General features: G+C 41.5%; 1 protein-coding gene across 3 annotated transcripts in view; it reads left to right on the forward strand.

Annotated features, from left to right (window-relative positions):
* Nucleotides 1–45: 45 nt before the first annotated feature.
* Nucleotides 46–24,491, forward strand: part of dse (dermatan sulfate epimerase) — an 83,973-nt gene continuing 59,527 nt past the window's right edge. For 2 of the 3 annotated variants that reach the window (XM_043684803.1, XM_043684798.1), the window contains exon 1: nucleotides 46–245. The gene's annotated coding sequence lies outside the window, so the exon portion shown is untranslated. The remainder of the gene's footprint in view (nucleotides 246–24,491) is intronic. The other variant, XM_043684808.1, reaches the window with a different exon arrangement.

A 24,491-nucleotide genomic window follows, 5' to 3' on the forward strand; every position in this document is an offset into this window, starting at 1 on the left:
CCGGTTCCCTCTGGCAGGCTGTAATCTGTCACTCGCTGACGTCGCTGTTGTTCCTCCTCCCCCTCTCAGTATTTGAGTGAGGGCTCCGCCGGGTTTCTGCTTTCACCGTCCGCTGGTCCTGCACCGTCTCTGGGGGTAGCAGCGACCAGTGCTCCGTGCCCCCAGTCCCCAAGCTCTTGGGAGACCCACCAACACCGGATATCAGCTTGTATCCATCGGGATCCAGGGCGGAAAATAAAAAAAAGGTAACAGGGATTTCAGAGAGAGAGAGGGGGGGAGTGGGAGGAACAAGCAGTTGAGAATTTCTTGCATGTTCCTTGTGATAGTTGCATTTCCAATTGGAGACTGAATGAAATGAGCCGAGGGGTATATTTGGGGAATGTGGTGTCCCGGGAACCTCCGGCTGTCAGACCCTGCTTCCCCGGGTCACTCTGTGTGTGTTGTTACTGGGTGAAGTGGCGGCGCGCAAAGGGTTAAATGGGGGGGTTAAAGGGAATCTGCTCATTAAGGCTTTGCTTTTTGTTTCTGAAACAAGTCGAGTTACCGGTGGAGGCGAGGAGTTCTCTCTCTCTCTCTCTCCCCCCGGGTTTTTGTGTGTGTTACTCTCCCATCCCTCCTCATGGTGAGTTTGGGGACGCTTCGCCCCGGCTGTACTTTGATTTCCATTTCAGAGGAGCCCCAGGCGGCGCTGAGCCGCTGTCCGGGATTGACTGCTCCTTCCCGGGCTCTGACTTTTGAAAACCTGGCGCTGAGGTTTCCCAGGTCTGCGGGTGGATTTCTGCTCTCTTCCCCCCCCCCCCCCTCCCCCATTCGCGGGAGTGGAAGGCTGCCAGCCACGGCCGGAATGGCCATTGAGTGTGCAGAGGGGGGAAAGGGGCAAGGTTTCTCGACCACGCGTGCTGCCAGGGACAGGGCACATGGAATGGGAATCTGCTGTCCTTCCGTGGTAACTTCAAGCTGCAAACAAACGAAACCTCATCTGTCACTCTTGTGGATGGAATTAGTATAAACTGTAAAAGTGCTGTGTTAGGCTTTGAAGAATTATATTCCTTAACTGTTTAATCACTTTTATATTAATTCCTGCCGAGAAGTTTGACAATTACTGCAAAAATATTGGTGAAATATGTGCCAGTAATACCTTTTATTCGCTTTGTTTTTATTTAATAATAAACATTTACGTTGCAGAAAGTGGCCATTTGGCCCATTGGCTTTATGCCGGCCCTCTACTAGCATTTGTAGTATAAAGAAAGACACGTCACAATAATCTGGCAAACAATAGCGAGCCAGGACATGCCGCTGTCCACTGATATTCAAACCAGCGATCTTCACGTGATTCAACATCGGAGAGATCCTTTGCAGTTGCTAATACACTCCCAGCTTCACATTCTTCCCCAATCACTTCAGAAATCTGGGCTCAATTTGCAAAGTCAAGAGTGTGATGCTGGAAAAGCACAACAGAGCAGGCAGTATCTGAGATTTACAGAGCCAGCTGCTGGAAGCCCGCAAATCAACAGGCCAGAAATGCTTCTATTTCCTTTTTCCATATTGTTTATCCCTTATAAAAGTTGAATATCCTGGAATATTTAAAGTTCAGCATAATCACTCTGCCAGGTCACCTCCATAATAACCTTTCAATCAAACCCATTTATTTAGTTCTGAAGAAAAGTAATTTTCAACAAGAAACATAACTCTATTTCTCTCTCCACAGGCGTTATTAGAACTGTTGAGACTTTCCAGCAAATACTTTCTAAATCCCATTTATTTCTGCCTGCGTTATTCATTTTAAAAATGATTGTGCAGTATGCAGGTCTTCAGCAAGGCTCACATTTGTTCGCAATCTATAATTGTCCTGAAGAAGGGCCATGGAGATCTACATTTTTAACTGCTTCAATCAATGCGGTGGAAGTGCATTCACAGTACAGTTAGGAAGAGATATAGTGATTTAATTCCAAGTCAGGGTGGTGTGTAGCTTGGAGAAGAATTGCTTGGTGGGTGGTGTTCCCATAGGTCTGCCGCTGTTGTCTTTCAAAGTGGTAGCAGTCATGGTTCCAGCATGAGCCTTGATGAGTTGCTGCAATACATCTCATAGATGATACACGCAACTGCCGTTGTGTGCTGGTAGTACAGGAAAGTGAATGCTAAAGTGATGGCGTTTGATCTAGCTGGCTGCTTTTTGCTGGACGGTGATGAGCTTTTCAGTGTTGCTGGAGTTGCACTTGTTCAGACAAATATTCTATCACAATCTTGACTTGTTTCTTCTCGATGTTGGACAGGTTTGAGAGGTGACAGGTCACTACAAGCATCTGATCTATTTTACAGCCACATGGCCCTTCCAGTTAATACGTTTTGATAGGGAGTAAGTCCCTGCACCTTGTGGGTGAAGGATTCAGTGATGGGAATGACAAAATTATTATGGGGAGATTATTAGATTTTCCCTTGTTGGAGATGTTTTTTATTTGTCACATGCATGGCATGAATGGCACTTGTTATTTAGTGACCAAAGCCTAATTTTTAAAAACTCTTTCACAGGACGTGGGTGCCTCTGGTTGGGGCAGTCTTTATTTCATGTCCCTGGCTGATGTTGAGAGGATTGTTTTAAGCTGCTGTCTTAAACTGCTGCAGTAGTGGTTACACCCAGTAAATGATTCCAAACCAGTTTGCTTCCTGATTCTCATTGATTTCAGTTTGCTCTGGCTCCTTGATACCACACTTGGTCAAATGTCTCCTTCATGGAAAGGCTGGCAGCTGTAAGGAAAGCTGGATGATGAAAGAAATTGAGCTTTTGGTTAAGAAGAAGAAGAAACCATATGTCAGGTATAGACAGCAGAGATCAAGTGAATCCTTAGAGTATAAAGGCAGTAGGAGTATGCTTGAGGGCAAAAAGGGGACATGAGATAGCTTTGACAAATAGGATTAAGGAGAATCCAAAGGGATTTTATAAATATATTAAGGATAAAGGGGTAACTAGGGAGAGAATAGGGCCCCTCAAAGATCAGCAAGGCAGCCTTTGTGTGGAGCCACAGAAGTTTGAGGAGATAGTAAGAGTATTTTGCATCAGTGTTTAGTATGGAAAAGGAGGTGGAAGATATAGACTGTGTGGAAAATAGATGGTGACATCTGGAAAAATGTCCATATTACAGAGGAGGAAGTGCTGAATGTCTTGAAATGCATGAAAGTGGATAAATCCCCAGGACCTGATCAGGTCTACTCTAGAACTCTGTGGGAAGCTAGGGAAATGATCGCTGGGCCTCTTACTGAGATATTTGTACCATCGATAGTCACAGGTCAGGTAGCAGAAGACTGGAGGTTGGCTAACGTGGTGCCACTATTGAAGAAAGGTGATAAGGACAAGCCAGGGAACTATAGAACAGTGAGCCTGACATCCGTAGTGGGCGGGTTGTTGGAGGCAATCCTGAGGGACAGAATTTACATGTATTTGGAAAGGCAAGGACTGATTAGGGATAGTCACCATGGCTTTGTGCATGGGAAATCATGTCTCATGACCTTGACTGAGTTTTTTGAAGAAGCTTTTTGAAAAAAATAATAAATAGGATTGATGAGGGCAGAGCGATTGACATGATCTATATGGACTTCAGTAAGGCATTCAACGAGGTTCCTCATGGGAGACTGGTTAGCAAGGTTAGATCTCATGAAAAACAAGGAGAACTAGCCATTTGGATATAGAACTAGCTCGAAGGTAGAAGACAGGGGTTGGTGGTGGAGGGTTGCTTTTCAAACTGGAGGCCTGTGGCTACTGGTGTACCATAAGGATTGGTGCTGGGTTGACTGCTTTCAGTCATTTTATATAAATGATTTGAATGTGAACCTAGGAGGTATAGTTAGTAAGTCTGCAGATGACACCAAAATTGGAGGTGTAGTGGACAGCGAGCAAGGTTATCTCAGAGTACAACAGGATATTGATCAAATGGGCCAATGGGCTGAGGAGTGGCAGATGGAATTTAATTTAGATAAATATAAGATGCTGCATTTTGGAAAGGCAAATCAGAACACTAAATGGTAAGGTCCTGGGGAGTGTTGCTGAATGGAGACCTTGGAGTGCAGGTTCATAGTTTCTTGAAAGTGGAGTCACAGGTAGATATGATAGTGTAGAAGTCGTTTGGCATGCTTTCCCTTATTAGAGCATTGAGTATATGAGTTGGGTGGTCCTGTTGCGGCTGTACAGGACATTGGTTCGGCCACTTTTGGAATATTGCATGCAATTCTGGTCTCCTTCATATCGGAAGGATGTTGTGAAACTTGAAAGGGTTCAGGAAAGATTTGCAAGGATGTTGCTGGGGTTGGAAGATTTGAGATACAGGGAGAGGCTGATTAGGCTGGTGTTGTTTTCCCTGGAGTGTGGGAGGCTGAGGGGTGACCTTATAAAGGTTTATAAAATCAGGAGAGGCATGGATAGGATAAATAGACAAAGTCTTTTCCCTGGGGTCGGGGAGTCCAGAACTAGAGGGCATAGTTTAGGGTGAGAGGGGAAAGATAAAAGGGACGTAAGGGGCAACGTTTTCACACAGGGTAGTGCGTGTATGGAATGAGCTCTCAGAGGAAGTGGTGGATGCTGATACAATTAAGCATTTAAAAGGCATTTGGATGGGTTTATGAATAGGAAGGTTTTAGAGCAATATGGACCAAGTGCTGGCAAATGGGACTAGATTATCTGGTTGGCATGGATGAGTTGGACCAAAGGGTCTGTTTGACATCTCTGACTCTGTGTTAAGGGTGTCACTCTCTCACCTCACCTGAAGAATTCAATTGTTTTGTCAATGTTTGAACCAACGCTGTGATGAATTCAAGAGCTGAGTGGCCATTACAAAATCCAAACTGGGGGTCAGTCAGCAGGTCATTGCTGAGCAGAAACTAGTTTGGCAGGACTGTTGATGACAACTTCTGTTACTTTACCAATGATGGAGAGTAGACTCTTGGGGTGGTAATTGGCTAGATTGGATTTGTCCTGATCTTTTGGGTACAGGACATAACTGGGCAATTTTCTGTATTGTTGGGTAGATGCCAATGTTGTAACTGTACTGGAACAGCTTGGCTCAGTTTATGGCAAACTTTGGAGCACAAGTCTGCAGTATTGTTGCTGGAATGTTGTCAGGGCCCATGCAGCCTTTGCAATCTCCAATTTCATGATATCACATGGAATGTATCAAATTAGCTGAAATGGTCTTGCTGCAAACGAGCACATTTTGCTGCAGTATCTGCAGAGTAGCAAAGCAGCACTGCAATTGCTAAAGTACCTATTAGAGATGGCTCAGGGAATCCCTGATGGACTCAACCTGTAAGCCTCTCTTGGTTCGACCCAGGGATCATACCTTGTGGTAGTCTGGAATAATACGCTCTTTCAGACAGTTTAGTTTAAATTATTACCTCTATTTACCAGTGGCATCAGTGTTACACTATAACATAAATACCTTCAGGTCAGGCTTGAGCCATTAGCAGAATAGCCGTGCCATCTCTTACCCCTAAGAGCTCTCTCAGGCTACTCCCCTTATTGCTGCAAACAAGCTGTCTTCATACTGAAATTAGTATTAAAATTACAAAAATGCCATATGTCCTTAATCAGATAAACAGCAATAAAATCGTAAAAGTTTGCAGAGGAAGAGAAACTCATTGACAGGTCTGAGTACACTTGACTAATTAAGTCTCATGCACATCAAAGTGGGAAACCTTGATCCAGTCAGGCCCAAATGACCGGTTGCTTTAGCTAGACAACCTTCCCTTTTAATAGTACATCACAAGGGACTAGTTTAAACCATGTGGGACAGGTCATGAGGTAATCATGCTCTGCTAACATGCCCAGTATCATTGTCCTACAAAATGGCTTTTTCTTTTAAAATCATCTTAGATTCCCAGAATGCAAATTAAGTTCATAACATTCCCAGATCTCAAGCTCCACGGAACAACACACAAACGTTCAATCCATGACAAGCCAGTGTACACTCAAATCAGACCACAGAGAGTTAAACTTTCCCCCAGCTTCCGTCCTCTGTCTCTCTGTTGAACCCTTCAGTCAGTGAATGTAACTTACAGAAAGTTCTCTGTCTCTCACTCACACATGAATATCTTCCAACGTCCTTACTATGTCACTTTGTGTTCTCCTAGCCTGTAAGGGTAAAGAAACATCCACGTTCTAGAACAGATGAGAGAGCTGAGTTTCATACATTCAAATCTGCTCTGTGTGGTATACATGAAAACGTATCAGGATTGTTCTATTACATGCATATTCCACTCATCGTTATTAAATTAAAGATCTTTTCCTAACGAGAATGAGTTTTGTTAAGAGTTTTCGATATAAGCCAGCAATTTAGTTATCTGACATCCCACTGATATATGCACGCCTCCAACGTGAGAAGGAAATACTGTCACACATTCCACAAGTGAACAAATGTATCACCTTATTTACACCGATCCATTGACACTAAGAACAAATGTCCTCAATTCTTTTGAACAAATAGTTTCCCCACCCCCACCCCCCGTATCTCCTTAGCAGGTGTAAGGCAATCAACTTTCTCAGATTGCCAGTGAACATCCACACTTCTGATGTTATTGTTGGAGGAAAGACTTTTGATGAAGCAGCTCAAGATTTAGATCCAGGACTTTACCTGGAGGAACTTCTGCAGAGATATCCTGGAGCTAGTATAGTTGGTTTCGAACAAATGAAGACATCTTCCTTTGTGTTCAGAATGACGCCATCCCGTGGAAAGTGTTCATAAGCTCAAATTTGACTTGGGCTCCCTGCTGTTAAACGGAAGTCACTCTCACCTCACCTAATCTATTACGCTTTGAATGCTTTGCATGTTTAGTTTTTTTTCCCAAAGTCACTATTCTCTAATGCCTTATTACCTTTGTTAAACTGTGTTTCTTTCTGCCCTATTTGGCTTGGTCTATCCAGATTACTACTCTGCTTTATAGTCTTGGCATCTTAATATATTTAAGTAGACATTTTTCCTGAATTCACTTATCAGTCCCATCATGCTGGACAACTTTGTAGCCCTTTCTACTTCCCTAGTTATTCCATTTGTCAATACTCAAGTCCCAGTCTAGTTTAAGGGGAGGCCATCCCAAAGGACCCTCTTCCCCTTTCTTCAGTAATGGTAACAATGCTACTTGAATTAAAGAGTTTTTAAAAAATCTTTGTAGTGTTATTCTGCTCATGTTAGGTAAATAGTGTATTAAGAGGCAGTGAAGGAATTGATAAAGCAGAGAGTCATCGATGTGCATATAGAACATGTAGATGTGGAATAAGTGCAAGATGGCCTAAAGGGTAGATCCTTGTGAGATACCAGAGATAATGCTGCAGCACTGTGAAGATCACCCATAACTGTTGATGTTCTGACCATGACTGGAAAGGTAGGAATGGGGACCAAGGAACAGCAACCCTTTTAATTAAATGTCAGAAGAAAAACATTTTGAAAGTCTTTGGCTGTCATTTTGTGTTTTGGATAAAGGTGGTTTCATTATTTCAACAGGGACAGAACCTGATTGAAAAATTACACATTGAGTTGTGTGAAAAAATGGACATGAATCTGTCAACAGTAGACAACATTCCAGAAATTATGATGAATGAGAATAGGGTGACCTCAGGAATGTACCCTTCCAGTTACCAATCAAACCAGTTTAAACCGGTCTGGTTTAAAGTAATGTGATGCTTCAGTTCACTAGAGAATGAATGTGTAGTATTAACAATATGTCAAACCTAAGAAAAGTACATAATGGCAAATTACTTTTTGAATCCTATGAGTTATCTTTTGAATGATGTCTTTACTTGACATTTGACTTGAGAAGGCTTTGAAAATATAAAGTTAAAAATCATGCATTATTTGATGCATTATAGAATATGTCTATCAAAACTGATTTTTGTCCAATTGTTGGAAGTTTTCTCACTTCTAAAGTATCACTGGAAACTCTGTTTTAAGTTAAACGGAAAACATATAGAATAGAAAATTGGAGTGTAGCAAATATTGGACAGAAAATGAACCAGATTTTTGAGATTTAGTTTCTACTACCATAAGATCAGGTTTTGATTTAGTGTTCCGTTTGTGAGCTAAAAATATTTTAATAAGCAATGAACCCTTCGATACACTATCATTTCAAAGATCTGTGGGCAATTTGGAAATTAATTATTTATCCTCTAAATTTCAGATTCAAGCAAGTTTTTACTCAATTTAACAGACAAAATAATCAAACATTTTATAGAGATGAGTTACAAGAAAACCAAAGGTAGAGTTGCTGTAGTGTCATGATCAGCTGCTGCTTCAATATGTGCACCCATGTTTGTGTGCCAGAGATTACTGAGACTTTCAGAAATGTAAATTAGATGCTGCTGAATGTAACATCTGAGAATAATAAATTCTTCCTTCAACTTAGTGGTTTCTGAAACAATTTATACTGGAGTTAATTTGAGCTTGACATTATTGGAGCTGTACCTAATTTTCAGAAAACAAAACAAGATAATGGTGAACTTAGAAAAAAGAAGTGCCAATATATATATAAAATATTAGCTAGTGAAATCTTTCAAGGATACATTTTAAATTTAGGTAAGGTTCCTCTCATGAACACACCCCAAAAAGGGGCAGAACACTTTCGAGCGAGAGAGAAAAATCATAGAAGAAGGAAGAAAACTAACTTTTCAAAGTGCAAGGTCATGTACAACTAATTGAGAATAATAGTCAGAGGTCTCCAGCATAGAAAAAGCCCCTCTGGTCCATTATGCCTTTGCCGGTCAAAGGCAACCACCTAACTATTACAATCTCATTGACACTTATAGAGAGATTAATTAAGTAACAATAATACTTTTGTTTATCATCAGTTCCTGTCACCACCCGAATCTCATTATCTATAGGCATACGATTTTCAACTATGTGCTCTGCTTTCAGCAGAGGCAAGAGCCCATGCTACAAAAGGATTTATTGCTTTCTCTCCCTTCCTGTATCATGACAATACCCCCTCAAGAAATGCTTTTCCTTGACCCCTGCTATACTATCTATTGAGCTCATCCACAACTTACATTCATTCTTTAAGGTTCTTGAAAATTCACTGCCTTGCAAATCTGTGCCCAAAACTCTGACTTGAATCTCCTTAATTAGGTTTCCTTCCTTAACCAAAATTACTAAAAGTGTTTTTGGTAATTGAAATCACAGTACATTATCATTTCTGATTCTCCATCACCCTTTGTCCTAAATAGGCAACAAGACAATATCCTTCAGCACCTCTTGTTTGTTGCCCAGTTCAGTGAAACTGTCTGCACTTGGTTCCATTTTTTACTCTGGCTATGATTAAATAGCTTTCTCACATAATAGTATCCCCTCTCGATTCCACGTCACCAGATAAAGAATCCACCAAAGAGCCTTACTTGGCTGCATCCTCTTCCTTGTCCACATGCTGCCAATTGACATAATCTCAAAACATGGACTGTTTTCTGTGTGAATGCTGCTGATATCATCTATCTCCTCTCCAGTTCCCTGCTGTATTATTGGAGGCCTTATCCAGCATCTCATCTAATTTCCTGCCCTTTGAGAAGATTGCTTATTGCTGTAGTAGTGGGTCAAAGCTTGTGCAGGATGACAGAGTTCAAATGATCACAAGCCTTTACTTTGAATAGAAATTAACATGAGATATGATACAATGCAAAGACGATGAGCTGTATAATAATATCAACTATGCTGGAAAAATATTATTGTAGGTTTTGAGTTGGTAGCATAAGTCTTTCAAGACCACTATCTTGTTTTGGGTTGCTCAGACTCTTATGCTTAGACTTTCTCTTTATAAACAAGGTGCTTTATTCATATCCTTAGCATTTGCTACAAATAACAGTGATAACCTGTCTGCAATAATCTTTAAGGATAGAACATGCACCGTGTCTCTGTCATTATAGTAATTGTAGCTTTTAGGTTATGTAGCCTAGAAAGTAATCTGAAAAGATCCAATACCAAAGTTATTGTGTGTTATATAACTGCAATACCAATCTTTTTGTGGGCTAACTTTTAAAGTTATTTAAAACTGAAATGCTTTGGAATAATATGAGAGTGTGAGTTTATACAATCTTTACAATATTGTTCTGTAACACAAGGCATTCGCTGACTCCTGTCCACCAGGCATATGATAAAAGTATTCATGCTTATGCTGCAAGTTATTGTTCACTTGCTTTCTACATTTCTTTATACTCAATACGTAGTGACATGAACAGGATGTATGGTTAAAAAAAAAGTACAAATGTCACCAGCCTTTCCCACAGTAAAATTATGAATCGTTTGTAGTGGAGAAGGAACATATAAAATTACTCCACCGCTCCCCACCCACAAGGTCCACAACACCTCGACAACACTACAAGCCGTTTTCACTTCTGCAATAGAGATGGTGTGATCAGTTAGTTCATTTGGCTAAATGGCTAGCATGTGGTTCAGAATAACTCGAACCAATGTGGGTGTGATTCCTGCTCTGGCTGAGGCAGACTTGGTACCTTCATTCTTGCCCTGCCCCTGAAAAAAGTATGGGCAAATCAACACTGGTTTAAAACAAACTGCCAAGGAAAACCGGTCTAAATACAGCAAGAACAGATGAGCTAAGCACCTGTCTTTGGGCAGAGCACATCTGGATAAACGAGTGAGAGCAAAAATAGCAGAAGCCCTTACATATATTTAATAATATTTATTCAGATTAATCTGTAGTGCTATTGGACTGATGAGTCATAGAGTCATTGAGATGCACAGCACGAAAACAGACCCTTTGGTTCAACTCATCCATGCCAAGCAGATATCCCAATCTATAACCCACTTGCCAGCACCCAGCCCATATCCCTTCCTATTCGTATACCCATTCAGATGCCCTTTAAATGTTGCAATTTACTAGCCTCCACCACTTCCTCTGGCAGCTCATTCTATACACATATCCTCTCCATGAAAAAGTTGCCCCTTAAGTCTCTTTTATATATTTCCCCTCTCACCCCAAACCTATGCCCTCTAGTTCTGGATTCCCCCATCCCAGGGAACAGACTTTGTCTATTCGTCCTATCCATGCCCCTCGTGATTTTGTAAATCTCTATAAGGTCACCCCTCAGCCTCCGACGCTCCAGGGAAAACAGCCCCAGCCTGTTCAGCTTCTCCCTATAGCTCAAATCCTCCAACCCTGGCAACATCCTTCTGAACCCTTTCAGGTTTCACAACATCCTTCTGATATGAAGGAGACCAGAATTGTATGCAATATTCCAACAGTAGCCTCACCAATGTCCTATATAACCACAACATGACCTCCGAACGCTTGTACTCAATGCTCTTACCAATAAAGGAAAGCATACCAAACACCTTCTTCACTATCCTATCTACCCCTTCTTCACTATCCTATCTACCTGTGACTCTACTTCCAAGGAGCTATGAACCTGCACTCCAAGAAAACTAACATTTTCAATATATTTATAAAGGAAAATACTGTGTGTTAAAACCATAGCCAGCTTAACATTGCTGGGAGGAAAATAATGCAATCTTTATTAAATGGGTACAAGCTGAAACAGTATCTAGAAATCAAATACATGATAACGAATGCCAACAGCTAAACAAATGCTTGACCAACCATGTTGAATTCTTTGAAGATATAATGGACAAAGTTTACCAATGTAGTGTATAAGATGTAAAAGACTAGATTTCCAGAATGCCTTTAATAATGTGAATAAGGTCAAACCATTGTGTTAAAACCTTATAAGCTATTGTCATGATTTGGCATGAAACAGATTTTTGGTTCGCACTGTTATGGTGACTTACCTTTTTCCAAAAGAGTGGTCAGATGAGTTTTTTTACAGTTGAAGTTCATGAAATAAAAGGGAAGGTGGCAGCATGGGGTGAAAGTTCACAGAGTAATAGGAAACAGAATAGTGGGGAATAGTTCCTGTATGGACTGGAGGATGATCTAAAGTGATGTTCACAAGGTTGGTATCATGAGTTTTTAAAAATCTGTATTCGTGATCTAGACTTCATGTATTAGCAGGTACCATTTCATAATTTGCAGATGATACAAACCTGGAAGCACTACGAATTGTGAGGATGATCGTGATTGACTACATGAGAACTTCAGTGGTTACACTGAGCAGACACCTAACAGATGGAATTTACTGGAAATGAGTTTGAAGTAACACATTTGATAGAACAAGGAGAGACAATATAACATAAAGGATATGATTCAATAGAAGGTGCAGAAGCAGGGATCTGGATGTATATGTACACAAGGTGGCAGAGGTTTGAGAAAGCTGATAAAAAGGATCTTGGATTTTACAAATAGTCAGAGAATTATGGGCAGAAGGCAGGAGATTGGGGTTCAGAAACATTTCAGCCATGACTGAATAGCATAGAAGACACAATGGGTCAAATAGCCTCATTCTATACCTATATCTTATGGGCTTATGGAGTCCAAAAGTAAAGAAGTAATGGTAATCCTTTACAAAACACTTTTTTTATTACATTAGATTCCCTACAGTGTGGAAACAGGCCCAACCAGTCCACACTGACCCTCTGAAGAGTAACCCACTAAGACCCATTTCCCTCTGACTAATATACCTAATGTTGTGGGCAATTTAGCATGGCCAACTCGCCTAACCTGCACGTCTTTGGACTGTGGGAGGAAACCGGAGCACCTGGAGGAAACCCATGCGGACACAGGGAGAATGTGCAAACTCCACACAGTCACCCAAGGCTGGAATTGAACCTGGGACCCTGGTGCTGTGAGGCAGCAATGCTAACCGCTGAACCACTTGGTTGGCCCTATCTGGACTACTACACCTGATTCTGGGCACCACACTTCAGGAAGCATTGGAGAAGTTGCAGTAAAGTTGTTGAGAATAGTGCTGGGAATGAAACTTTAATGTTATAAGATGAATCCTCACAGCTCCTCATGGTGTGGGACCATCTGAATGATTTGATGCCATTATCTTCTAACCTGTTAAGAAACTATAGGATCTGCTTTGTCAATTGTGATTAAAGGAAGACCACTTACTATTCCAGCCAGAAGAGGCTCTTGATTGAAATAAGATTGTACTTTATTTCAGGAAAGCAACAAGTTAGATTAGGAGCAGGAGTAAGTCATTCAGCCTATAGAGTCTGCCTCACCATCCAAATCCTCTGAAAATTATGGTTAGCATTCCATTAGCTTTCCTAAAACTTGCTGCATCTGTATGCTAGCCTTCAGAGCCGTATTGACAAGGAACATATGTCCCTTTGCACTTCTATATTTTCAAACCTCTTACCATTGAAGAAATACTCTACATACCTCATTCTCCTACCAAAGTGGATAACCTCACATTTTTCAACATTATAGTCCATTGTCTGCCATGTTCATGCCCTTTTACTAAACCTGTCCAAGTCATCGTCAAGCTGCTTTACTACTTCCTCATAGCACACATTGAGTTAGTCATACAGCCCAGAAACAAACCCTTTGTTCTAATTCATGTGCAACGACCAGATATCCCAATCGGACCCAGTCCCATTTGACAGCATTTGGCCTATTTCTCTCTGAACCCTTCCTATTCATGTACCCATCTAGATGTTGTGGTTCTGTTCGCCGAGCTGGGAATTTGTGTTGCAGACGTTTCATCCACTGTCTGGGTGACATCCTCAGTGCTTGGGAGCCTCCTGTGAAGCAAGAGAAGCGCTTCAAAGGAGGCTCCCAAGCACTGAGGATGTCACCTAGACAGGGGACGAAACGTCTGCAACACAAATTCCCAGCTCGGCGAACAGAACCACAACAACGAGCACCCGAGCTACAAATCTTCTCCCAAACTTTGAACCCATCTAGATGCCTTTTAAATGTTGTAATTGTACTGGTCTCCACACGTCTTCGGGCAGCTTGTTCCATACACTCCCACCACCTTTTGAAAATATTACCCCTTGGGTCCTTTTTAAATCTTTCCTCTCGCACCGTAAACTTATGCCATCTAGTTTTATACTCCCTTGCCCTAAAAAAAAAAGACCTTGGCTATTCACCCTTTTCCTGCCCTTTGTGATTTTATAAACCTTTGTAAGGCTACCCCTCGGGTGTAGGGAACGCTGGATGACTAGAGAAATTGAGGTTCTGGTCAAGAAAAAGGAGGAGGCAGCTGTCAGGTATAGACAGTGAATCTCTAGAGGAGCATGAGGACAGTAGGAATATACTTCAGAGGGAAATTAGGAGGGCAAAGAGGGTACATGAGATACAAAGCTAAGTGATAATGTGTATCATTTGCAAGTTTGGAATAAATACAAATGCTCCCCACCCCCAAATGATTGGCATAAGACCATAAGATATACGAACAGTCGATTGTATGGTCCCTTGAAACCATTGTACCATTCAATGGGGTCATGGCGGATCCTCATGTCCACTTGCTTGCCCCTCCCCAGTAATCCTTAATTTCCCAACTGATGAAGAATCTATCTATCTCAGCTTTACAGAATACATAATGACTCTGATTGGTGTCCCTTTATTCTGAGACTATACCCTCTGGTTCTAGACTGTCCCATGAGGAGAAACATCTTCTTAACATTTACCCTGTCAAGCCCTTTAAGAATCCTGTATGTTTCAATGAGATCACCACTCATTCTTGTAAACTCCAGTGAGTAAGTTCCAATCAGTTTAGCCTTTGCTCCAAAGATAATCTCTCCAAACCAGGGATAATCCTTGTGAAACTCCTCTGAATAGCCTCGCCTGAAATAAAATCTTTATTCCATTGAAATCAGGACATCATTCCATTAGCCTTTCAGATTACCTGCTGCACGTGTGTGCTAGCTCGGTGTTTCATGCATAAGTACCTCCATTGTGTTGTAGCTTTTTGTGGTTTCTCTCTATTTGAATAATATTATGTTCTTTTGTTCTCTCTTCTAAAATGAACAATTTTTCATTTTCCCACATGATATTACATTTGCCAATGTTTTTCCCACTCATTTAACCTATCAATATCTCTCTCTCTAAATTGTTTGTATCCCTTTCTCGATCTGCCTTTCCACCTAATTTTAGTGCCATCTGCACATTTGGCAACAGTCCATTCACTTCTTTCTTCCAAGTCATTAATATACATTATAACAGTTGTTTCCAGCACTTTTCGAATAGGGTGTAATATTGTCAGTTTTCCAATCCTCTGGCACTTCTCAAGAATCCAAGGACTTTTGAAAAATTACAACTAATTCATCCATTTTCTCTGTGTTTTTTTCTTTTACGATCCTAAGATGCAAGCCATTAGGGCCACATGCAGTTGTCTACCTTTTAGCGACATTAGTTTGTCTAATACTACTTCTTTCGTGATGGTAACGATATTTCATTCTTTCCCCATTTCTTTTAGCATTACTAGACTGTTCGAAGTATCTTCCATTATAAAAATTGATGCAAAACATCAGCTATTTCCTTGGTCCCCAAAACTGTGTCCCCAGATTCATTTTTGAAGGGTACTTTATCCATTTTGATCTCTCACTTCCTTTTTAGATACTTAAATAAACTCTTATTGTCAGTTGTTATATTCCTTGTTAGTTTGCTTTTGTAGTTTATTTTCTATGTCTTTATTGTTTTAGTCCTATTTTGCTGGATTTTGAACTTATCCCAGTCTTTGGTGATCACTGACTTTATTCAACTTAGTAGTCTTCCTAATTTCCTTGGTTAGCCATGGTTGGTTTATCCCTCTAAGTATCTTTCCTCCTTAATCTGATGTATTTTTGCTGAGAATCACGAATTACCTCCTTAAATGTCTGCCACTGTTTGCTTATTGTCATTCCCTGTAATCTTTCTGCCCAGTTTACTTGAACTAACTCTATCTTCATTTCATTGTAATTCCCTCTATTAATTTAAACAGTTGTTTCTGACCCACATTCCTCAGTTATGAACTAAATATTAAATCCTATCATGTCTACTTCCTTGGGAATCCTTTGGTCTGCCAACATTTGTTAAACTTGCCTCATTATCTTGGATCTGATAAATGTTAGCCTGCTCCCTGATTGGTTTTATGACCTATTGCTCTCAAAAGCAGTCCTTAATGACCCTATGAATTTGTTGTCATAGCTCCCCTTACCAATTTGATTAACCCAACCAAATTATGCACTTTTGGAGCAGTTGGGATCTGAACACAGCCTCCTATTTCAGAGGCAGGACAGTACCACTGAACCACTCGGGTCCTTAGTTCCTCAGTAAACCCAACCATCTTCAACTGCTACTATCAATGATCGCTCCTCTAACATACAGTCAGAAGTGTGGGTGCTCAATTCCTTTCATAACAGCGGAGACACTGAAGCACTCTGTTTCTACCAAAGAAAGACTTGAACAACATCCAGACATGGACTGTTAATTGGCAAGTAACATTCACCTCACAAGTGCCAGGCAATCAACATCTCCAAAAGGAGGGAATCTAATCGTTGCCCCTTGATGTTCAGTGGCTGTGCTATCACTGAATTCCTCCAATATCAACATTCTGGAGATTGTCATTATATTATCGGAACCTGAATTGGGCCAGCCAAATAGTTACAGTGCTGCAAGAGCAGGTTGGAGGCAAGGAATTCTATGGCGAGTAACCTGCCTTCTGTCTTCCCTGTGCTTGTTCACAAGGTACAAGTCAGGTGCAAATGGAATACTCTCCACTTGCCTGTATGACTACAGCTCTAACAATATTTATGGAGTTTAACACCATACAGGACAAATCAGCCTGCTTTATTGGCAATCCACATCTAACCTTCACCAGTAATGCACAGGCAGCGAAAGATAGCTGAGAAAGCAATAGGTACATGAAGGTGAAGGCGAAGGTGATAGGTTAGAGGGGGGAGTGATGGACAGGTCCAAAGGGTAGTGCCGAGTTGGAGGCTTGGGACTGGGATAATGTGGGAGGAGGGGAAATGAGGAAACTGTTGAAACCCACATTTATCCCATGTGTTTGCAGGGTCCCAAGGTGGAATATGAGGCATTCCTCCTCCAGGCGTCAGGTGGTAACAGTTTGGCGATGGAGGAGGCCCAGGACCTGCATGCCTTTGATTGAGTGGGGGGGGAGCTGAAGTGTTCAGCCACGGGGCTTGGATTTGGTGGGTGCGGGTGTCCCAGAGGTGTTCCATGAAACGATCCGTAGGAAGGCGTCCTGTCTCCCCGTTATAGAGGAGACCACACCAGGTGCAACGGATGCAGTATATGACATTGGCCGAAGTACAGGTAAATTTCTGTTGCATGTGGAAGGATCCCTAGGGGCCTTGGACGGAGGTGAGAGGAAAGGTGTGGGAGCAGGTTTTGCACTTCATGCTGTGGCAGGGAAAGGTGCCAGGAGTGGGGTGTGGGCTGATGGGGGGGCGTGACCTGACTAGGAAGTCATGGAGGGAATGGTCTCTCTGGGACACTGATAGGGGTAGGGAGGGAAATGTATCGTTTGTGGTAGGGTCCATTTGGAGGTGGCAGAGGATGATGTAATGCATAGTGGAGGTTGGTGGGGTGGAAGGTGAGGACCTGAGGGGTTCTGTCCTTGTTACATTGGGAAGGATGGGGTTCAAGGGCGGTGGTGTGTGAAGTGGAGGAGATGCGCTGGAGGGCTTCATCAACCATGTGGGAGGGGAAGTTGCGATCATGGAAGGAGGTCATCTGGGACTTTGAGGTGGAATGGGTCATCCTGACAACAGATGCAGCAGAGACAGAGGAATTGGGAATAAGAGATGGCATTTTTACAGGAGGTGGGGGGGGAGAAGGTATAGTCTAGGTAGCTGTGGGAGTTGGTGGGCTTGTAGTAGATCTCTGTGGTTAGTCAGTCACCAGACACGGTGATGGAGACGTCCAGGAAGGGGAAGGAAGTGCCCGAGATGGTCCAGGTGAATTTGAGGTCGGGTGGAAGGTGTTGGAAAAGTTGAACTGTTCAACCACCTCATGGGAGCACGAGGTGGCACCGATATAGTCATCGCTGTTGTGGAGGAACAGGTGGGGTGTGGTGCCGATGTGACTGCGGAAGATGGACTGTTCCACATACCCAACAAACAGACTGGCATAGCTGGGTCCCATGCAGGTGCCCATGGCTACCCCTTTGGTTTGGAGGAAGTGGCATGATTGGAAGGAGAAGTTGTTGAGGGTGAGGACCAGTTCAGCCAGGTGGATGAGGCTGTCGGTGGAAGGGTACTGGTTGGGACAGCGTGAGAGGAAGAAACTTTAGATTGAACCTGTTCTGAAGAAGAGTCATTTTGGATTCAAAATGCTAAATATATTTTTCTCTCCATAGATGCTAAGAGACCTGGTGAATTACAAAAGTGTATTTACTTGGGTGGCCTCTAATTTAGTATTTGGTTTGGAAGTAATTCTGTATTGTGAGAATTATTTTCTCCTCCAAGATGTTTGATTCTAGTTTCCATGTGATTCATCCCTAAAGTTAAATCTTATTGACAATATTATTTCGACTGTTATGTCTTCCTAATGTGAATATCTGTTTATCCTTTAAAGTCTTTTAATTGAGTAGCAATGCTGCTACTGTATACAGCTGAACTGAAAGCTTCTTCTGCTTGTGCAATCAAATGAAAGGTTCCTGTTTTTTTTATCTAAAGTGGACGATTTCCTCCTCTTTCATAGTTTTCCCCAAAGGAATCTCACTAATAAGTGAATCCCTCTGACTGTGGCTTAATAAACATTTCCCCTTTCCTTAAGGGCTTTACAGAATGAATCCTGGTCTTCACTGTTATGGAATACAAATCCTGTTCCTTCAACAGATTGCCATTGCCTATGGCTCTACTAATAATCCTCATTGCCTCAATATTTTTCCTGGATGACGCCGATCATCTGCAATTTAAATGTTTCCTGGATCTACTACAATTCAACTAGTTGATCTCCTGCCATTCCTGCAATCATAATATTCTCCCAATTACTGTCTTTGTCTGATAAGGCTTGTAATTTGTTTTGTTGTCACTTTTAGTCTGGCATTGCCACTTTCCTAGGTCTACCATCTTAACTGCATGTGGCATTCTTAATTTCTCTTCCTTTAGCTATGCCTCTTGATAGTGCTAACAATGCTATGATGCTGGATCTAAGCAGCAAGTACATTGTTTGTTTTTAGCATTCCCAACCTGTAACCTATACTTTTCAAGAAATTCTCTTTCCCACTGTGAATTTCAAATTTGCTAATGGACATTTTAATGTCAGTTGCTGTTTGGCTCAATCTTGGGATTGTTCCCACAGATGTTTGTCACTTGATGCAATCTCTAACAGCTATAATTGGTTCTCCATTTTCATGGGCTTTCTAGCTCTCCCTCCCCACTTATGTCTTATATCTGGTCACAAGTGTTTTTATCATTAACTGTAGGTGCTGCCTTGTAGAATCTTGCCATGAGAATTTCTTTTGTAGGTGGTCAAATGTTCAGCTGTTTTGGTTACTGACTGTTTGTTTGCTCAAGCAACCTCTTTCTAGCTGAGCCTGAAGAAACATTAGATCTCCACAGGTGCCAGTATTATGAATGCTGCAGCCAATTGGAGGCTGCACTATTTACATGAGGTTGACAGATGACTCCTCACCAGTACTCATCATGGTACCTTTTCTGTCACTATCCTCTTTGATCAGCAAAGTCCATTTTGTCGTGTATGGTTTGGTGAGAACAGTTCAATAACTGCATAAATAAGATCTGGTTTACTGTCTGAGAAACTAAATACATATTACATTGGTAAATGTTTTGATAAAGGATAGACCAATAATTTTTGTTTGACTTTATTCTTCATGCTGATTGAGTTCAACAAATTGGAGAAGGTAACAATGTCAATGGATTCATAGAGTGCATTAAGGATAGTTTCCTAAAACAATATGTCATGGAGCCACGAGAAAGTGAGGACTGCCAATATTGGAGATCGGAGCCGGAAAATGTGGTGTTGGAAAAGTGCAGCCGGTCAGGCAACATCCGAGGAGCAGGAGAGTCAACATTTTGAACATAAGCTCTTCGTCAGGAATGAGTGGAGCATTTCCTGATGAAGAGCTTATGCTCGAAACGTCGACTCTCCTGCTCCTCAGATGCTGCCTGACCGGCTGTGCATTTCCACCATCTCTTGGAGCCAACCAGTTTATCTTTGGTCTGGTAAATAGGAAACAAGGCAGTTTAATAAATTACCTCAGATTAAAAAATCCCCTAGGAAGTAATGATTATGATTTGACAGAATTCTATGTTCAGTTTGAGAGTGAGAAACTTTGGTTGGAAACGGTTGTGTTTAACTTAAAGGGAATTACAGTGAAATGAGGCTACAGTTAGCTAAAGTGGTCTGGATGAATGGATTAGCAGGAATGACAATAAGCAAGCAATGGCAGACATTTAAGGTGGTAATTAATGAACTTTCAGCAAAAAATATGTCCCAGTAAGGAGGAAAGATTCTTCGAGAGGGATAAACCAACCATGGCTAACCACGGAAGTTAAGGAGAGTATTAAGTAAGCTTCAATAAGCTTCAAACAGTCAGGAAGGAAAGATTGTATCTGGAGTGAGACACAGCCCAAGTGGACATATAGTTCAGGGAATTTGGAAAGCAGTGCAGAGGGGAAAGGGGTGCTTTTTCTTGCTTTTGTTGGTTCAGTTTTTAAGGCTTTTTCCATCAGAATAGATTGAAGGCCAGAATTGAGGGCTCAATACAAAATCATGAAACGCTTATGGCAAACTATAAGTTCATTGGTTGGTAATAGCTACTAATTTGACTATCTTTGACTATCTAAGTGACTTTCAAATTGAAGGTAAAAAGGGGAAAAAATTTAAAGGTTACAAATTCAAAGACCAGATGGAAATTTTTAAATATCAGATTGTGAACTAAGTAAACAAAATAGAGCTGCAGGGTCAGGCAATGTGTTGTACCTACATGATGTGGGAGCTGGTGGACCCCATTGTGATTCATAGTGACCACATCTGTATAAGTGTTGGTTGCTTGAGGAACTCCTGCTCAGAGTTGATGAACTGGAGTCTAAGCTTCAAACACTGTGACCCATCAGGGAGATGGAGAGTTACTTGGACGCTGTGTTTCAGAAGGCAGTCACACTCCTTAGATTAACCACCTTTAGTTTAGTCAGTAGTCAGGGACAGGAGGGTGTGACTGCGTGAGGCATGTAGAGGGATTCAGGAGGTGGTGCTGAAGGAGAGTCAGCCCTTGAGCTTGTTTACTAGGTTTGAGATTCTTGCCTCCTGTGTGGACGAGAGTGGGGGGCTGTAGGGAGGATGAGCAAACTGACCATAATACCATTGTACAGGGAGCCATTTAGGAAGGGGGAGAAAAGAGCAATGTAGTTGTAATCAGGGATATATAGTTAGGGGAATAGACACTGTTCTCTGTGGCCAAGATAGAGAGTCGCAAAGGCTGAGGTGTCTGTCTGGTACCTGGGTTCAGGAAGTACCATCTGGACTGTAGAGGAACTTGAATTGAGAAGGGCAAGATCCAGTTTTCACGGTCTATGTAGGTACTGACAATATAGGAAGAAGGAGGTTCTACTGAGTGAATTTGAGCAGCCAGGGGCTAAATCAAAAAAACAGGAACAAAAAAGATGATGTCTGGATTGCTACCTGAAATGTGACCTAATTGGCACAGGTTCAACAAGTTTAAAAAGATTGATATGGGAAAAACAAATTTGGTTCATTGGCACCAGGACTAGGGAAGGAAAGAGCAATTCCAATGGGACGGGCTCCACTTGAGTCCTGGCAAATTGCATAATGGGGCTGTGGATAGGACTTTAAATAAATAGTGTGTGTTATGAGGTTTTCAATTGCATGGAAAATTAGGAAAAAGGGAGGAGAGTTCAGCAGAGGTTTCCAAAACCAATAATATGACACAGCATATGGAAATGGTCAGGAATCTAGCTTCAGGCAAAGCAGATGAGTGCACAATTATGAGAAAGAGGGCAGTCAACACTAGACTGAAAGTGTAATACTTAAATGCACAAGGTGAATGAGTTTGTAGTGCAGATTGAAATTGGCAGAGACATGAATGCAAGAGGATCAGGGCTGGCAACTAAACATTCAACCATACATATCCTATCGAAGGGACAGGCAGGTAGACCGACTGGGTGGAGTTGCCTTGTTAGTAAGAACTGAAATAAAAAAAAGATTTCAAGATATCTATGTATATTTTGGATATCAAAAGTAAGAGAGAGGCACAAGTGGACATTGAACCACTGGAAAATGAGGCTGGAAAAGTAATAATGGGGAACAAAGAAATGGCAGAGGAATTGACTAGTACTTTTCATCAGTTTTCACAGTGGAAGACCCCAGTATAGTACCAAAATGTCAAGAAATTCAGAGGTGAGGGATAGAGTAGTGGCCATTACTCAGGTGAAAATGCTGGGGAAGCTGAAAGGTCTGAAGGTGGATAAATCGCCTAGACCAGATGGATTACACCCCAGAGTTCTGAAGCAGGTAGCTCAGGAGATTTTGGAGGCATTTGGTGGTGATCTTTCAGAAATCACTGGAGTCGGGGAGAGTTCCAGAGGACAAGAAAATGGCTAATGGAACACCCTGGTTTAAAAAGGGAAGGGAGCAAAGACAAGAAGACAGACTAGTTTGTCTGATCTTGGTCTTGGGAAGATTTTGGAGTCCATTTTTTAAGGTTGTGATTGCAGAGTACATAGGCGTGGATGGTACAATAAGGCTGAGCCAGCACAGCTTCATTGAGGGGAGGTTATGTCTGACAAATGTTAGAGTTCTGTGAGAAGGTAATGAACAAGTTAGATAAAGGAGAGCCAGCAGACGTGATCTAGTAGGATTTCCATAAGGCCTTTGACAAGGTGTTACACAGGGAGCCATGAAATAAGATAGAGGTTTGGCTGATTGGCAGTAGACAGAGAATGGGGTCTTTTTCAGGATGGCAACCGGTGACTTCTGTTCCTCAGGGATCTGTGTTGTGACAATTAGTATTCACATTATACATTAACAATCTGGACAAAGGAACTGAGGGCCTTGATGCTAAGTTTGCAGATGACACAAAGATAGGTGAAGAGGCAGGTAGTGTTGATGAAGTGGAGAGGCTGCAGAAGGACTTGGACAGACCAGAAGAGGGGGTAAAGTTGTGGTAGAGGAAAACCATGTGGGAAAGTGTGAGGTTATGCACTTTTGTAGGAAGAATAGAGCCATAGACTTCTATAAACTGGGTAAGGCTTCAGAATCTCAAACAGAGTTACTTTAGAGTTCTCATTCAGGATTCTCTTACAGTTAACATACAGGAAATCAAATATAATATTAGAATTCATTTCAAGAGGGCTAGAATACAAGAGCAGAAACGTACTGCTAAGGCAGTATAAGGCTCTGATCAGACCACATTTGTGAGAAGATTTAGGCCCGTATCTAAGGAAGGATGTGCTGGCATTGAACGGGGTTTGCAAGAGTGGACATACAGACGATGTTTCCATTAGTAGGAGAGAGTAGGAGCCAAGGGCATATCCTCACAGAATGAAGGGATGACCCTTTAGAACTGAAATGTAGAGGAATTTCTTCAGGCAGAAGGTGGTGAATCTGTGGAACTCATTGCTGCAGAAGTCTCTGAAAGCCAAGGCATTGAGTGTATTTAAGACAGATACGTTCTTGGTTGGTAAGGGGATCAAAGTTTGCAGGGAAAAGGCAAGAAAATGGTGTTGAGAAACCCATCAGCCATGATCAAATGGCGAAGCAGACTTGATGGGCTGAATGGCCTAATTCTACTCCTGTGTCTTATGGTCTGATGGACTTAAGTTGATAGAAAAAAGCATAGAAGGGAGCCAAGGTAAGTGATTTGTCCCAAAGAGGGGGATAAATTCACAAGCCAGCAAAGGAGGTCAAAAACAATTATAAAGTACAAAGGCAAACTAGTGAGGAATATAAAAACTGACTATAAGAGCTTCTTTAAATATCTGGAAAGGAAGAGAAAAGTCAAAGTGGACGTAGTCCCCTTAGAAAATGAATCTCAGGAGAAGGTTTTGGAGATCAAGGAAATGGCAGAGGAGTTAAATATGTATTTTATATCCAGCTTGATATTAGAAGATACTTTAAACATTCTATTAATACTAAAGAATATGTGGGAGGACTTAAATATCATCACCATCACTTTAGCCATATTAGACAAACTAATGGGGCTAAAGGTAGACAAGTCCACTGGCCCTGATGGCTTGCCTCTTAGGATCGTAAAAAAACTAGTCTCTCCTACTAGTGGAATTGGTTGTAATTTTCCAAAAGTGTTTGGATATTTGAGAAGTACCGGTTGATTAGAAAACTGGCGATGTGACACTCTATTCAAAAACAGAGGGAGGCAAACAGGAGTAACTGTCTGCCAATTAGCCTAATATCTATTGTCAGAAATCAGTTATTAAGGAAGGAATAATGCATTTAGAAAATCATAAACTAGTCAAGCAGAGTCAGATTGGCCTCCATGAAATGAAAGTCATATCTGACTAATTCATCAGAGCTTTTTTAGGAAACCTACAGACAATACAAAAATATTTGCAAGAGAGACACAAACATTACAAAGAGATATTGATAGGTTAAGTTAGAGGGCATAAAATTGGTATGTGTATTTTCATATATGAAAATGTTAAGTTGTTTATTTT

The sequence above is a fragment of the Chiloscyllium plagiosum genome, chromosome 3 (assembly GCF_004010195.1).
Source record: "Chiloscyllium plagiosum isolate BGI_BamShark_2017 chromosome 3, ASM401019v2, whole genome shotgun sequence".
Classification (NCBI taxonomy): Eukaryota; Metazoa; Chordata; class Chondrichthyes; order Orectolobiformes; family Hemiscylliidae; genus Chiloscyllium; species Chiloscyllium plagiosum.